General features: G+C 42.2%; 1 protein-coding gene across 3 annotated transcripts in view; it reads left to right on the top strand.

The window, feature by feature from the left end:
* The first annotated feature begins 2,678 nt into the window (after positions 1-2,678).
* The window catches only part of LOC130120534 (PTB domain-containing engulfment adapter protein 1), a 112,044-nt gene continuing 96,688 nt past the window's right edge, over positions 2,679-18,034 (top strand). For all 3 annotated transcript variants that reach the window (XM_056289110.1, XM_056289105.1, XM_056289111.1), the window contains exon 1: positions 2,679-2,790. The gene's annotated coding sequence lies outside the window, so the exon portion shown is untranslated. The remainder of the gene's footprint in view (positions 2,791-18,034) is intronic.

Here is an 18,034-nt window from a genome sequence, read left to right as displayed (position 1 = left end):
GTTATAATCACTCATACAAACAACTACCCTGCCAAATATGAAACTCTCAGACACACTGTTTCCTGTTGGTGTTCGGCACTACGGATAGGCCGGTGTGACACATTGTTTGTGTTTATACACTACGTGTTATGTTCTTGTTTTAAATGCTGCCGCTGCCGTGCAGCATGCAGTGGACGGGTGCGCCTGACAGCATGAATGGGTTGAACTAGCATGAATAGTATTGTCTAAACTCAGTAGTAGTAGTCACCGTCCACATCTGTTGCTCTCGATGTAATTTTGCGTGTGAAAAAAAGAGAGTGCAATCATCTAACCCATAGTCGCCTAATGCGTGGTATTTCTAACTGTTGGGAGGGGGCGCTATTCTATTGTGTATGTATTCACATTAAAATTCTAACATTGATTTGAGCCCCGCCACTGGATGGATTAGCCCCACCGTAATTTAGTCAAAAAATAAAGAATAAAGAATAAAAATAGTCTGCCCACTGGGTCGGATACGGGTATGTGTCCTGGTCGCTGCACTAGTGCCTCCTCAGGTCGGTCGCGGCGCCTGTTCGGGGGGAGGGGGAACTGGGGGGGGGTAGCGTGATCCTTCTACAGGCTACGTCCCCCTAGCGAAACTCCTTACTGTCAGGTGAAAAGAAGCGACTGGAGACTGCACATGTATCGAAGGAAGTATGTGGTAGCTTGCAGCCCTCCCCGAATTGGCAGAGGGTGTGGAGCAGTGACCGGGATGGCTCGGAAGAGTGGGGTAATTGGCTCTATACAATTGGAGAGAAAGGGGGGGCAAAGTTTACAAGATGGTAGTGAGACCAGCTATGTTATATGGTTTGGAGACGGTGGCACTGATGAAAAGACAGGAGGCGCAGCTGGAGGTGGCAGAGTTGAAGGTGCTCAGATTTTCTTTGGGAGTGATGAAGAAGGACAGTATTAGGAATGAGTATATTAGAGGGACCGCTCAGGTTGGACGGTTTGGAGACAAAGCAAGAGAGGTGAGGTCGAGATGGTTTGGACATGTGCAGAGGAGAGTTGCTGGGTATATTGGGAGAAGGATGCTGAATATGGAGTTGCCAGGGAAGAGGAAAAGAGGAAGGCCAAAGAGGAGGTTTATGGATGTGGTGAGGGAGGACATGCAGGTGGCTGGTGTGACAGAGGAAGATGCAGAGGACAGGAAGTGATGGAAACGGATGATCTGCTGTGGCGACCCCTAACGGGAGCAGCTGAAAGAAGAAGAAGAATCTTTAGGTTTGTTAGATGTGAGTAACCCTATTGCTGCATGGCACCCCCTGTTAAACACTCTCACATTTCTTCAGACTGACCACTGACCCTTAACCTAATCATACAGCATGCAAAAAAGTGACACCAAACAAGAGGTAAAAAAAGAAGCACATCTTACATAATGTAATTCTCAGCCAAATTTATAGCGTCTAGTACATTGGTTCTTCTCAACCTTTTTTGGGCCAGCACCCCCTAGGTCCCTTACCGCCCCCCCTCCCCATCAGTTAAAATGTAGGCTAATCATCTACCCTGAATATTAATGTTAATTATTATTCTGTGTTATATCATTAAAAAAACATGTAATTGAATGCCAAAAACAGATTTGATTTAACTGAACAGTTGGAATATCATTATCATCCGTTTCTCAGGGAGGCAAAGAAACCGCGTGAATAGAAATGTATATTTATGAGCGTTAAACGAAGGCAACGGTTAGAAATTTGACATTTCAACTTTAATTAGGTCTTGTTATTGATCAAAAACAGCAGTCGAAAGCTGCAATTTTGCGCTGGTGCTAAACAAGAAGCATTATTAATTGTTCCAACGGAAAACAAGAGCAGCCTAACAAGGAGAAAGGCCGAGGCTACCAAAAAAACAGAAAGCAGAAGAATGTGTAGGCTATCCTACATATATTATAGCCGTATTTATCCTCACCCTCGAAGGAAACGAGCTAAATTGATGCGGCTTCCGCCTCCTGTCTTTTGATGAGCATTCACGTCCTTGGGACACGAGGCTGTCATGGCCTCATTTGAAAACACTTGTTCACACAATAAACATCGGAACACTGGAAGCTGTGTATTGGTAGGAGACGGTACGAACCCATGGCGGCTGATACCGAAGGCGTTTTCCCTTCTGCGCCATTTTGCTATTTTCATACGATACAAACGCCCCCCAAGAACATCTCAGCGCCCCCTTTAGAAAATATTGCTTCCAGCGCCCCCTGACGTTCTCTGAACGCCCCCGTTGAGAAACGATCTACTACTACTACTTTACACACACGCACACACACGCACGCACACACACACACGTATGAAAATGAGAGAGCGCGAGAGAGATAAAAATTTTACATGCTCAGATAAAAAAAATGAAAAATCACGCGAACAAACGCGTATTAAGGCTGTCAGGTCAAAGGGAGTTTAAGTTTGTTGGGGTGTCCACATTTTTCGTGACACCTTCAGGATGTGAAAAACAAATGGAAGCGCATCTTCTGGGGGGGGTGGCGGGGTTTCGAGCAACCTGGATTTGTGACCGAAGTATTTGCCGAGCATCAGATCATTTGTACTGTTTTTTTCCTGTAACCTTATTACAATCATACTATAATCATATGTTACAGAGGTCAGGGGTTGTGGCGATTCGACTATACGATGACGTCATCAGACCCCCCCCACACACCCACCCACCCACCCGCTTGTAGCGCGGTGAGCGGGGGAGGAAGCAGAGCGGTCGGTGTTGATCCGGAGCAGCGTACCGCACCGGACCGCTTCCAACGGGACGACCTGAGCTTCACCTTGTTTCAGAGTAAGTTTTCAACAGGCTAAACGGGTTCCTTCTGCAATGAGAAAACAATTTTAAAAAGTGTTGTTTTTGTTTTAGTTGGATGCCACGTCCCCCTTGGTGCTTTGCGAACATTCTTTTGTTTATTGCCCCGCACACTGTCGCCTTGTCACTGCTCAGCCTGTTTTGTGTCGATGCGAAGTCGACGGTAACGTTGCAGTTCTTCGGTTGGATTTCTGCTCGCATTCTCTTTCTGGATGCTTCGTGCTCCGGGATTTAATTCGCTCCTGACTACTGTGGGAACTTTGTTTGTTTTGTTTTCTCTCTCTCTCTCTCTCTCTCTCTCTCTCTCTCTCTCTCTCTCTCTCTCTCTCTCTCTCTCTCTCTCTCTCTCTCTCTCTCTCTCTCTCTCTCTAGCTCTCCTCCCCCAGTAAGTTTTAATTTCGTGCAAGGTGGACTCTGGAAAAAGCGGCGTTGTGTCGAGTTGACCCTACTTGGTTGAAAAAGCGATGACACCCTTAGCGTGTGGTGCGTTTGGGGGGCGCATCCTCGCAAATGTCATCGTGTCTGCGCGCGGTGTGGCACGACCGGGCTCGTTAGGGCGTCTCTTTGGGTTGATCACTGAGCGGAGGTCTAATACAGCAGTGAGGGGCACAACATGCCAGTAATGATGCAACAGATCCCCCCCCCCCCCGTGGTTGTCAAAATAAACAAGGATTTGTTTGAGTCCACATCGGGCAAAACGGATAGCCTTCAGCGTCCCCAGTCCCTTTGTACTTGCCACAGTGGTGTGCCCCGGTCCGTTTTCTACTCCGGCGGTGAAATGAGCGATTCGGGCCGCTGCTGATGCGATAGTATAAGAACTAAACGCACTGTGTGCGCCTGATTGTTTTCCAGGCACGAACTTTGTTCTTGTTTCAGTCTCAGACTTCTCTTTTTTAGGTAACAAGTCATCATTTTTTCCGTGATTGTGAAACAGCCTCTGGACGGTAATGTAAATCAGTTTGTTGTCTCACTAACGGACAACTTCACATGCATTCTTTGGCAATAGTTTTAGGCGTGTCGTCCCTTTGCACATTGTGCAAAAGCAACGAAAACCATTAGCCTAGTTTTTTGGGGGGGGGGGGGCGGGGGGCGGGGTGTCGTCTCAGCTACAGTAATTGAATAGATTCTCCGGGAGGCTCTTTAATGTGGAGCGCCTATGGGCTCACATTGTATGCTATGAATATCCCAAAACTCCAGAGCGGTCTCTCTTGAGGCTTCGGGATGAAAAAGCTGCAATCTGGGGCGGCGCTTTGCAGTTTCCCAGCGTTTGTCCAAGGTCGCCTGTTGTCAAAGAAAGCACAAGTGGTCACGGAGATCAGATTTTGTGCCGTTTTGAATAGACGTCAGTCTAATTCAGCGAGATGGGGGGAGGGGGGGTTCCCCGACCCTCGTTTCCATTGTTTCTTGTCCTGTGCTTATCTGTTTTGACTGAGCCCCTCACTCACAGCATTTCTCGGTGTTGATTGATGCGGAAATCTGAAGGATGTCTCTCCTATGTTTCTGTATGTTTGTCTGCTATGGTGGCTCTTGTTTGAATTGAGGAGTGGGACTTCTAATATAAAAACAAGAGGCAGCGGTATAGTGGGTACAGATTAGTAAAAAACAACAACTTTATTTCGATTTTATTTTTTTCTTAATTAATCGCAGGCCTCCGTCTGCATATTCTAGTGTTACATTATGTCCAACAGTCTTTACAAAGTTGCAAGCTGAATAAACTTTGATTACCAATTGATTTTTGCTGCTGTCTTGTATTTCGATCCTGGCTTGTTGCTGCAAACATATTCATAAGAAATCAATGAGTTACTCTTGTCATGAAAATATAAAGTTTTTTTCTTCTTTAATAAACACATGCATGTGTCAAATTATTCAGAAGCATAAAGACTAAGTGAAAAGCTTGAAAATATGTTTCTATCAAGATAACAGAATAGCTGACTTGAAAATAATGTGCCAGCTGGGTAGAAACAAAGATTCCCTTTAAAAAATGGCTTATTTTTTTAGATTGGCATTGGTTAAGGTTTGTTTGTTGTTCCAACTGCTTATGAGTCATGACTGCTTCATTCACCAATTAAGCGAGGGAGTTAACATTAGTGAGCTGTACCCCAGGAGTGTCTGGATGGCCTGTGTTTTTCTGTCAGATAGGCTGGTTGCACATGCCCAGTGTTTAATTTTAAAAAGCTCTCCTGGCACGAGTGGCTAACGAAATATTATAATCAGTGTTTTGTAAGGGCGTGACAGCCCTTGTCTGCCAGTCAGTCACTTTTTTGTAAATAGCTCAAGCTATAAGTTGCCTCCATTTTCAAGGAATGCATCTGTATCACCTGCTTTCATAAGATAATGTGGTCTTGTATACGCAATGGATGTGTGGTAGAGGGATGTGTATAGTCTGCTGCTTCCTGTAGGCTATGTCTTGCCCTGTCCACTTGCATTGTGCTGCCCTCTTGTTCCTGGAGTTTATTTGTCACTGGCGTTATTAATCACACTGTCTACATTTCTGCATCAATGCCACTGTGATGCATGCATGTCTATTCACTCTTCTCACAGAACAAAATGATTCTAATTTTAGGTTCACATACAGGCTGATCATATTTGAAAAATGGCTGTACCCCAGCTTACAGTTCATTATGTAGGCTAGCTAGTTTAGAAGAAAAAAAAAATCAGTCATTTTATTGGTATTATACCCTTGACAGCATGGCAGTTTACAGCTCACAGCCTAGAGTCAGTAGTTTCAGCAGATACTTCATCCATCGGTACGACAGATCTCATTTGACGGATAACATCATCAATCAGCCCATGCGGCCTATTCCTCACTGTCATTAAAAACTCTATTACAACAAGTTCATCTTTCCACCTAGAGCTGTTTGTCGTCAGATCGTTGAGAGGCTGATATCTGCTGATGTGACTTCGACTCCAATCTTTTTTGGGAAAACAAAACCGTTTGTCATTCACAATAGCAACTGGAAAATAACAATAACAATTGCAGCTGTTATCTACACTCAGAACGGGCAGAAAAAGATGATAGGTCTTCTGTTTAGCCGCTAATTATTCATGTCATCATGTCCATGCCAAAACAAAATGCTAATGACATAAGCGTATCAGCTGGGAGTTGCCTAAGCCAAGATAATTGATATTTTTGTCTTGCTTGAGTGACGCATTGACTTGCACAAATGTCAAAGCTTTGGGTATCACCATCGCTGTGATTGAATTAATCCTCTCAGCACTTATTGCATATCTCAATTAATCAAATGCTCTTGCAAACGAGACAGCTGAAGGCGCCTGGGGTTTATGATCATGTCCCCAACTGTATTCTATACGTATGTCCTGATTCTTTATTTTTCATGGACAAGTGTTGAGACAAGTATTTTTTTTTTTGGTTGAATAAAGACATCCTTGTAGCGCTGATGGAGTTCTTGTGGCTCATACAATAGACCAACCTAGATATGCATGAACAGATTTGTAAGCCCAACAACTGCAGGAGTTAAAAAATGAAATATAGCTCAAGTTCAAGGCTCACTTTAATAGATATCTTTTGAATTCAATGCTTTGCTGTCACAACTGAAAAAAAGCACTTCTGTGCAGCTCTCTTCTGCATAGCCTAAATCATTCACTATGCTATGGCCAGCCAAAAGGACGTCTATCTGAGTGTTTGAGTACATCAAGTCTGTTTCGATAAACTGTGCGATGTGGCTAGAGACAGAAATAAAATGGCATTTATTTATTATCCATGGTCTTGCCCTAGAAGTAAACAGGTTGTAATAATGAAGATTATGACCTATTGAAACATGCAACATTATTGTACAGTGAACGCTAAAGCTTCTTGGAACTGAGCATACACATGTAAAAAATGAAAAATAAAATAAAATGAATAACCCTAAATCAATGACCCCCAATCCTTCACACAGACCAAAGTAAACTGCAACTCTGTATAGAAGATAATACAATAGTTATGTATTCATTAAAATGAGGTGTGGGCAAGCATAACATATTATCTAGGACTAAAGCCATATTTAGGAGAAGTTGTATCTTGGCCATCTGATGGGCTTTTTTTTTTTAATGTTTACAACAGCTGATGGACCCAGTCCCTTAAATCCAACACCAAATATGTAAAGGTAAATAAATCTGCTGAATGTGTGAACAAAATGAGTTGCTTGTCTAAGTGAAAACTTTCATTATGATAAATGTCCCATCTTATTGGCCCGGTTCCTCGGATGCAACATTACAGATCAGAGTGAAAAAGGAGTTTCTCTTAAATACTTCCCGTTGTACCTTTGGTACTGTTGATTTAGGATATCTGCCTGGTGCTGTGGAAAACTCTGACATTTTGACATTGTTCCTAGTTTTTCCATTACCTTTTTTTTTTTAACGTCAAAGCTGTCAGTCAAGCATCCCTAAAGTTTTGAAATCCTGTCATCTTTCTGGTGTGCCAATCACAGGATGATGTACTTATGATTCAAGAACTGCATTTTGTTACCTCATGCTAGGGCATTTATGACTGTGGCATTTTAGTAGTCATCGAAGAAGGTTGAATCAGTTCGTCTGGATACAACGTTGTATCCAGACGAACTGATTCAACCTTCTTCGATTTTCTTACCTAGATTATTGAGCATTGAGGGGCATTTGCTATTAACCTGTACATTGTTTGCAGTCACGTGATTCCCATGATGCATGAAATTCAGATGAAGGGCAGGAAAGGATTTTCTACTCGCGGTCTATTCTCTTGCCTACCAAAACGGGGATCGCCGGTTCAAATCTCTGTGTTACCTCCAGCTTTGTTGGGCGTCCCTACAGACACAATTGGCCGTGTCTGCTGGTGGGAAGCCAGATGTGGGTATGTGTCCTGGTCGCTGCACTTGCGCCTCCTCTGGTCGGTCAGGGCAACTGTTCGGGGGAAAGGGGAACTGGGGGCAATAGCGTGATTCTCCCTCGTGCTATATCCCCCGAGCAAAACTCCTCACTGTCAGGTGAGAAGAAGCGGCTGATGACTCCAAATGTATTGGAGGAGGCATGTAGTAGTCTGCAGCCCTCCCCGGGTCGGCAGAGGTGGTGGAGCAGCAACTGGGACGGCTCGGAAGAGTGGGGTAATTGGCCAAGTACATCCATCCATCCATTATCCGAACCGCTTATCCTGCTCTCAGGGTCGTGGGGATGCTGCAGCCTATCCCAGCAGTCATTGGGCAGCAGGCAAGGAGACACCCTGGACAGGCCACCAGGCCATCACAATTGGGGAGAAAAGAGGGGAAAAATACCCCCCCCCAAAAAATATGGTATTTTCTACACAGGAAGCACTATCACTAACTTTCAAAATGCCCATGTTTTACATCATTTACGGTTGCTCAAATCGATCAAACCGAGAAACTATGAGTGTCTTACCAACATTTGTCTTCCATGAGGGGGGAAAATGCAAGAAATTGACTGAAAAACACCAGAAAAAATGGTTTGCGAACCTTCATCTGCGATTGGGAGGAGCGGAATCGGATAATGCACACGTGTGCAGTGACCACTTTGTCAAAGGTAACGTAACTTATGTGGCTATGTTTATGTAGCTGTTCCCTTACTTTGTAATGTTAAAGGTATTGTTGTTTCTTTGCTTTGTTAGAGTTTGTATCCCTGTAACTGAACAACAATACGTAGCAATGATGTAACACTAGCTAACTACAAAGTGTTTTTCAGGGTGCAACTTTATTGCTACAAGTTTGTAGTTACAGGTTTGTTGTTCTTTTTAGGCTGCGCTAATGCTTTAAACGACATTGAGTCTGTAGACTGGACTCCTACAGTTAACCTCTGTTATCAGAAAGGTAAGCCAATGTCAGAGGCATCACATCTACCAGAGGAGAGGATGAAGACCAGAGATGATCCACAAAGACACCCAAAAGGCGCAAAGGCCTTACTGGATCTCCATGAGTCAGCTGAAAACCCAGAGCCAGAGGACATTACTGAGACATTACATGATCAACAAGGTAAATGAATTGTATTAATATATGTAGCCAGTATCTTAGATTATTGTTGAATAAGGCATACATGACTCTGACAACAAATAATGTATGGAAATGTTGAATTAGGCTTACAAAACGTAGATTTCTCAACTCACCTGGTTAAATAAGAGTATAAAAAACAAGAATCTGCAAATAAATTGGACCAGATTACTTGAACCTTTGTAACAATGTTGACAACTAAGAAGATAACTACATAACAATAATTAACATAAATAAATAATTTGGAGAGTAATCTGAATAACTAATCCCTCTCCTTACTGCCATATATTGTATGCAGATGCAGGATGGCAGGCAGACCTAACCATGGATGACATTGAGAGGATGGAGGATGTTCTGAAGCAAATCACAACAGAGCTGGGTGATCTTAGGACTAAAGCATTGGACACAACGTTTAGCCAACAGCCTTTTCAGAAGAATGAAGACAAGACAAAGTTTCACACCAGGCTGCCCAACTTCCTTAGTTTTAATGCTGGTTTTTCAACTTTGTGAGTCTTACATTACCTGTGGCTATTTGTCTGTGCTTTCTAAATTTGAACAAGTAATTTTAGTTTTGCTGAGGTTGAGACTAAATCTTAGCTTTCAGGTTCAAGGTCTCTTACTCCACTGCTCCTAGAGTTTGGCTTAAGTTAATTGGCATACTTCACGAGAGTTTGGAGTGTCCAGAGTGAGATTTACTTCAAGCTACAATGCCAATGGCATTCAGGCAAGCATTTGGATGTAGAGTTGCTGTGCTTGTAGACTGTTTTGAAGTATTTATTGAAAGACCTTCTAATTTGCTTGCTACAGCACAAACATGGTCAAACTATAAGCATCACTGCATTGAAGTTTCGGATTAGTGTTCGCCCCAAGGTTATGTCTCTTACATATCACCTGCCTGGGGAGGAAGAGTGAATTATCAGCAGGTTACTGAAGAGAGTGACCTCCTAAAAACCTGTTGCCTGGAGACAGGCCTGCCTCCAGAAATGGCTGGGCCCCTGAAAAGGTCCAGTGAATGCCCCCCAATGTGCTTTACTCATATCAACACATGGGCGTGCTCTCTCAATCCTACTAAACAGATACATGTAAACTGAGAGAGACTTAGTAACAGGGGCTACATAGGCCCACACACACACACATACACACACACACTCACACAGCATAATAGAACTCTATGACACAATTAAACACACAGGTCAACAAAGATCTGCTACATTTACACCACAAATTTCTCAGTAGAAAATGCAATTTTTTTTACTTTATGACTTCCTCTTTGCCTCTTATACAGCCATCTTGTTTTACTGAATGAAAAGTCCTCTATAATGTCTTTAAAGTCAATCTTTCTAGCCAGTTCACACTCAATGGCAACTATTTAACACCTGATAGTATTAAAGAAAAAAACATTGCTTCTATGCACCTTTGCCTTTGTGCACTGCCTGTTGACACCTATGTCCTATCAGACTTGAACCTAGTTTTTTTGACACTCGCGTTGTCACCTCCTGACTAGATCCTTGCTTGTGTTGTATTAACTCTCAGATGTACGTCGCTTTGGATAAAAGCGTGTGCTAAATGAAATTGTAATTTGTAAATATTACCATTATCATTGCTTATATTTAGAATGAACATGACTATTGCAGGCCTCCATGGGCCCCCCTAGTGGCTGGACCCTTGAAAGCGTTACTCTTTTTCCCCCCTTATGGCCGGCTTTGACTGGAGATATTGTTCTAGCAGACTGACGGTTTAATGTTGGGGATAGTGTAGGATTATATTGTGCTTCGCTACAGATACCTGCTTTCACTAAGGGGATAAGACAGTTGTCAACATACGAGGTGGAACAAACTAGAAAAATAGCTAATGTGCATATTCATGTCGAAAGCATGTTGAAAGGGTTATAGGATTAGTCAGAGGGAAATGTCAGATTCTGCAAAGCAGGGCCATGCCCATCAAACACATAGCAACAAAACCGGGCAAGTCACTGTCATTGATTGATAAGAGTCGAGTTATTTGCTGTGCCTTGTCATTTTATCAGTCTGTTTAAGGTTGGATTAAGAAATGGATTAAGAAATTATGAAAACTCGAGGAACATGGCCTATAGACGGGTTATGGTTGGTAAAAGTGATGCTCTAACAAGTGGTTGATTTTTTTCATTTCAAAGTAAAAGTAACAGAGGCAAGTAGTGCAAACTAATGCAACAATAATTGACAAAAGTTATGAAATAAAATAAACTTCTGATCTTTGGCAATGATTAATGTGGCTTTTTTCTGTCTAAACAACACGCTCAGCCGAGTGGTTGAGATGTCATTTCATGGTATAAAAGAAAATAAACTGCCAGTTGTTATGAAATGAAAAAAGTTTGGATCATTATCTGCTGTTAATGATATAATTATATGTATATGATGTATAAAAATGTTGGTATACTAACAGAGTAATAGCATTATAACAATAAACTTTGTTTTTAGTGAATTTTCTATATAGCCTAGGGGCTAAATTCAATCAAAGATGCTGCGGAGTCACCGTGTGCAAATAAACCCCAAATTAGTGGTAATCAGTTAGATTGGACGAAGGAAACTTGATCTAGCCCTTCACAATTCCAAACCAGCATGAACACAGGAAGATATAAAAGCGCCAAGCTCTGCCATACTCCCCAGTACCTTTTATTGAATTTAGCCCTAGGTCTGAAAAGTTCGAACTCTCGTGAAATTGAATCCAATTTGAAGTTGTACACTGTTTTAGATCTTGTAAATAAGAAATCACTAATACCTTTGTTGTATTATTTATTCCTCTCAATAAACACCCGATTGCCAAAAAAAAAGAAGATAACATTCATCTTACTCATGTGTTTTTCATTTGCAACATATGACTGAATCTAGTGCCTGAGCTGATGTGAGCTAGTGTCCTCTCGTCACGTTACATGTCAATATGTTACTTTGTAACTTGCTGTCCCAACACTTATGGAATTATACTGTTTCTGAAAAAATTCTCAACTTTGGGAATCGCATCATCTCAAAATTACAAAAAGTAAAATTATTTCAACAAAAATGTCATTATTGTTCCACACTACAAAGTCGCAATACTCAGCATCCACAATGTGAAGCTGTGCCTGGACTTGGAAGTAGTAAGCATGGCTCCTGTCCTGTGTAACAACATCCCCATCCTGATAAGGCAGAATACCTTGTCTCCAGCAGACAGGCGCAGATTAACATTGCTTGCAGTGTGGGTACTAAAATCTACAGTGAAAAGAACATGTAAACAATAGATGGACGAGGTTCATTTTGTATGTCTTTTTACTTGGTTCACTCGTTCTTATATGAAGATGGGTGGGTTTTTTTACCTGACATGTTTTGACTGCCAAGTCTGCAGTCTCCATCAGAGGTGTTGCTGAAGCTTCCTGTCAGCTAATTTATGTGGACATGGTTGTCCCGCCTGTTACCGCAGAAATCAGCTGACTGTAAGCTTCAGCAACATTTCTGATGAAGACTGCAGGCTTAGCAGCCAGATCAGGTAGAAAAAAAGAAAACACCCATTGTCTTTATATAAGAAATCAGTAAACTAACCTTAAAAATAAGTATGCATGCCAAAATATTTCCACAGTTTAAATGCTTCCTGTCTTTACATTAATGTGAAATTATGCATTTATATGTCAAACATCTTTTTTAGCATTTTTACAATAAACCATAATATTACCTTTATCTCACAAATCCCAGTTCCGTGACAGTCGCAAGTGACAATCCCATCAGGCAAGGTTCTCATGTATGGGCACTTGAGATTCAGCCAGAGACCACTTTTCATTCAGGAGAAGCCCTCATGCTCCAGACCCATCAGCTTCTCATACACTCTTCTGGCTTGTGCCTCGTGTTTTATCTGTAACTGTAAACGGTACACAGAATAAGCAAAAAATGAAATGGTAATTTAATATTTAGTGTTGAATTTAGAAACTTTGGAGTGGGTCAGTATTGTAGGCAACATTATTACAGTTCAGTGGTTTAAATATTGACTTATCCTGACCCCTATGCTTAACCCTACCTCTGCCTTACCCATGCCTTATAATGTTGTCCTTTGTGCGTAATACCTTGTCGTGACTGTGATGAACTTGTGTGCCTCTGGGTAGCATATGGCCTTAATCAAGCTCATAAATGGCTGTACAGGGTAAGTCTCAAGATTTTTTTTTTTTAAGCTTAGAGGCAAGTATGCATCCAGCTCTTTGTCGATACCAAATCCTGGATGCACCCTGCCTTTGAATTGCCTTCTCTACAGCCTGGACCCAAGTAGGGGTTAGTGCTTCCAGCTGGAAATCCTGGCATAGTTCTCCAAACTCTGGGGGGTAGCTGTAGACTCTCTGGTGTTCTGTCATAAAGTACTGCCCTACTAAGGGAAATGACAGTAACTGACAATTTCTAACACACACTTCTGTAATACATAACATGGAAAATCTATATATTTTTTTATAAAAATTTGTAAAACATTGCAACTACAATTTGTATTGTTTGCCTTAGTTTAAGAAAAACCATATAAATTGCAGTTTGCGGTGTTTGATCTTCGTTTCCCTGTGTTAAGATCTGCAGAAGTGTGTTTAAGAAATTGACAGTTACTGTCATTTCCCTTAGTAGGGAAGGGTAGGCTACAATTATATGCATATAAATCATATACGGTGTCGGAATATGGTGGTGCGAATTCACATTTGCAGTGGCCTCACCCAGTACCGTCCATGCAGTGTCTTTGTCCACGTCTGCGTCTAAGTTTTGTCTTCGCTTGATGGCTGGGAGAGTGGGGCAGGCTAAGCTAGCTGCTAGCCCATGCAGACTGGCAGTTCCAATAACACCGAAGGCAGTCTGGCGGCAGCCTCACCTGGCGTTGACTGTGGTGTTTTTGATGTTGTCGTGAGGAGTGTGGGGAGGTGTGTCGAGGGTGTCTGGCTGGGAGAGCTGGCGCTGGATCGGCTGGGAGAGCTTGGTCTGTTTCGTCCGGTGGGCCCGGGGACCATGGCCCCTGCCTGGAGCTGCGCCCGAGGAGGAAACACCGAGGGCGGTCTGACAGGACGCAGAAGCGAGGCGGGCTAAGCTGACTGCTAACCCATGCTGACCAGTGGTTCCGACAGTCATCCTGGCTGGCGTTAGTTCGCTTGGACAGTGATTTTTTTTTTGCTTAGTATTGTGTTAGTTTGGATATGTGTGTTCTTGTAGTTTTTGGATGTGTTTTTGTCTTTGTGTTGTATTGCTGTGGGCTAGGGGAAATGGCTTTTCGTTTCATTTCATGTATGCAAGTGCATGAAGTGAAACGACAAAGTATTCCTGGTTCCTGAAAAGCAATGATATGTACATTTAAACACCACATCGGCCACTTGCACTTGTTTTTTTTTGGGGGGGGGTTCCCCTTTTTCTCCCCAATTGTATGCAGCCAATTACCCAACTTTTTCGAGCCGTTGCAGTCGCTGCTCCACCCCTTCTGCTGGTCCGGGGAGGGCTGCAGACTACCACGTGCCTCCTCCATACATGTGGAGTCACCAGCTGCTTCTTTTCACCTGACAGTGAGGAGTTTCGCCAGGGGGACATAGCATGTGGGAGGATCACGCTATTCCCCCTGAGTTCCCCCTTCCCCCCTGAACAGGCGCCCCGACCAACCAGAGGAGGTGCTAGTGCAGCGACCAGGACACATACCCACACCCCACCCGTAGACATGGTCAGTTGTGTCTGTAGGGATGCCCGACCAAGCCGGAGGTATCATGGGGATTCGAACTGCCGATTCCTGTGTTGGTAGGCAACAGAATAGACCGCCACGCCACCCGGACGCCCCACTTGCACTTTTCTGTTGTGCAAGAGGCTGTATCTCGCATCTTAACACCAGCTTCAATGGAATACAGAACTGCTCCTACTTGAGAACAGGATTCTGACAACCTTTGAATAGAATAGAAATAAACATTTCTTTATCAAACACAAATGGAAAATTGCATTTTTCACAGTTAATCTGTGGGCGTGTACTGGTGATAGATTTAAAACAATAGCGGCAAGCAATACCACTAACGCTTAAATTGGTGTTGACAGTAACACAAAAGACAGGTGAATGTAAATAACTTACCCTGCCATGCAACTGTGTGAGCTGCACTGCTCCGTCTTGATTCGTGATGATCCACGTCTTTATTGGCGTTTCACCGGACCTCTGAGAGTGGTTAACCTTGTAAAGTAAACAATCATAATGGTAACATCGAGAGGCGCTGCAGCATTGAATGTTTGTTGCTAGGTTAATCCACAGGACAATAAAGAAAAGCCACTCACCCTGGTGAAAACCAAACAGTCATTCTGGAACACCTTGGTACCGAGGTCATGGACCCAACTGCTAACAAAATAATGTCATGCCTCCCTACTTTTTTATGCTTTCATTTGTTTTCTTGATGTCAGGAGGACAAGGTAGTTACTTACATCTACTGCCTGGATAGCAGGCAAGTCTCGCTGTTCTTCATAACATGAGGATCATGTCTAACATATCTTATTTTCTATTTATACCTTTTTTTCCTCATCTGAACCAGCACATTAAGGGCTTTCCACCATCTTGTCAATTCTTCTTTTCACTTCCTGGCTTCCGGAATCATGTGACTGCAAACCATCTGTTTTTTTGTTTTGTTTTTTGTTTTTTTTCTTCAGACCATCTGTTTTGGAGTTTTGTGCTGTCGGAGTTTCGGAGTTCCGAGCTGCGAGACAACTCTTGCCAGAAATAACACGACTCAGTACTGTGTGGGCAAATCACTGAAAACTGGGCGTTGTAAACTCAGCTCTGAAAGAGCAGCCTGCGATACGAGTGTGAATGTTCATCTGCAAAAGATTCAAAATAAAAATTCTCCCTTTCTACACTCAAGTTTCTACATTTCAAAACTCTTTGCCCAACATTTGCACACCAGTTTTCAGATCACCATTAACAAGGTTTCAAACCGGGAATACAAACTCATACACTGGGAGAACAGAGACAAATTTTAAACTCTGAAAATGTGTTGGAGAAACACTTTAAAAAGTGCTGCAGTTGTGAACAAGGAAAACTCAAATAGAAAATAATGTTTGCAGAGATCTGAATTATTTTTTTTTAGCCTATGACAACATTATGCAAGCCTTCAAAACTTAGTCTTGATCTTGCAAAACCTTTTTTGTTAGATTTCAAGCTTTCAAACACCGAGTTTCAACCTTTTGAAGTTTTTTTTTTCCAGTTTCGAAATACGGCATGATATCCATCCCATAAGCTAGTGTTGTTTATCAGTGCAAGACCGCTAACGCTAATGAGCGGTTACACTATCTTATTCTGCCTAAATGATGCAATGGTAAATAGTATGTCTATAGTTACAGTTGGTGCATTGGCAATTAGTAAACCAGAGGGGACACATAAATAAACCTGAGCTGTAGCCAACAACGTTATCTAGCTTCTCTTTCAAACATATAGTGTGAAATCCCAAAGTCGCAAGTCCTTGTTGCAGACAGTCATGTAGTATTACAACAGTGTTTATAAACACTGTTGTGTAAACTGATACTGTAACATCACTGTACCAGTTTACCGCATAGTTAAGATTGGCTAGATTTAGAGTTAGGTACTATTTATGACAATAAAACAAGTTTATTTTTAAATTGCAATATGTTATGTTATCTTAGTTAGGGTGCGGCACGGTGGTGCAGTGGCTGGCGCGGTCGCCTCACAGCCAGAAGGTCCTGGGTTTGAGCCCCGGGGTAGTCCAACCTTGGGGGTTGTCCTGGGTCGTCCTCTGTGTGGAGTTTGCATGTTCTCCCCGTGTCTGCGTGGGTTTCCTCTGGGTGCTCTGGTTTCCTTGGTTTCCTCCCACAGTCCAAACACATACAGGTCCTCACAGGTCAGGTGAATCGGCCGTACTAAATTGCCCCTAGGTGTGTGTGTGTGTGTGTGTGTGTGTGTGTGTGTGTGTGTGTGTGTGTGTGTGTGTGTGTGTGTGTGTGTGTGTGTGTGTGTGTGTGTGTGTGTGTGTGTGTGTGTGTGTGTGTGTGTGTGTGTGTGTGTGTGTGTGTGTGTGGCCTGGAAGTCTGTCCAGAGTGTCTCCCTGCCGCCCAATGACTGTTGGGGTAGGCTCCAGCGACCAGGATAAGCGGTTCAGATAATGGATCTTGGTGAGGACCCTTAAATAACTACACATAACAAATATAAGGGAAAATATCTGTTTATGTTTCTAAATAAAATAATATCGGCTGTTATATCATTATCAGATTTCTAATTCATCATATTGAAATCCGTATCGGTCGGGCTCTAAACACAAATGTCCACACGTTGCATAAAGACTACCCTCAGCGCCCCCAGCTGCATATCTACGGTAGATGCATTGCCACTGCTTTATTATTGCACAGTGCTAAAACCACAGATGGCAATTAGTCTACAGCTATGCACAGTGTCAACTTGTGGTTTTGATAGTTGACTAGTCAAGTATTCTGTGAAACCCCTACCATCAACCTCATGCTCTTTTTCAGGTAATAAATAATTTAACTTGAAAATATTCCGATATTATAGGCCCAGTTGTTTTTGATTTGGTCTTGGTTGATAGAGAATTATATAACTCTAGTACTAAATGCCTTATAATTAGTCAACTTGAAGAGATATAGACTTTTTCATACTTCACGACCTACCTTGTTGCCGTGTATCACAGTTAAGTATACGTGGTTTAATTTTTTTGTGTTACTACCTTGCATGATCCCATTGGTTGTGTTTGTTAAGGCTGATAGCAAGGGGAAATTTGGTGAAAGCAGTTTAAATAAATGGCCATGGTAGAAGTTATCAATCGAAGTAATGTGTGGATTGTAATTTTTTTATATTTTATATAGTTTTGTAAGTTTTTATAAGTTTTCACATAACTATAGCTCCCATGTAAGTCAAATCATGACGAAACTGGTGACTTTTAACACCAAGCACTGAGTTTGCTACCAAAATTTATTGACTGTAACTAACGTGTGTGCAATAAACAAATATAAGTGTTTGTATATTTGGAGAAATTTAAATCAAATTGGTTATAATGATTTTAATGCCATTTAAATCCTACCAGACTGTGACACTTGGACAGTAATTAGGAAATGAAACTTGATTTGTATGTGCATCTGCAAGAGTTAGAATCCCATACTACCCTGAAAGTCCAAATTTAGTCAACCGTCATAATCATTTGGGATAGTCCATTAAAAGTTCGGTGCTAGGATTACATTCATATTCATTACCAGCTGTTGCCCACCCATTGACATTTTGCAGAAATGTGTCTTACTGTCTCTGGAATA

Source organism: Lampris incognitus, chromosome 11 (assembly GCF_029633865.1).
Source record: "Lampris incognitus isolate fLamInc1 chromosome 11, fLamInc1.hap2, whole genome shotgun sequence".
NCBI classification, from domain to species: domain Eukaryota; kingdom Metazoa; phylum Chordata; class Actinopteri; order Lampriformes; family Lampridae; genus Lampris; species Lampris incognitus.
Note: the sequence above shows the minus strand (reverse complement) of the source record. Positions and strands in the feature narration are given on the sequence as shown.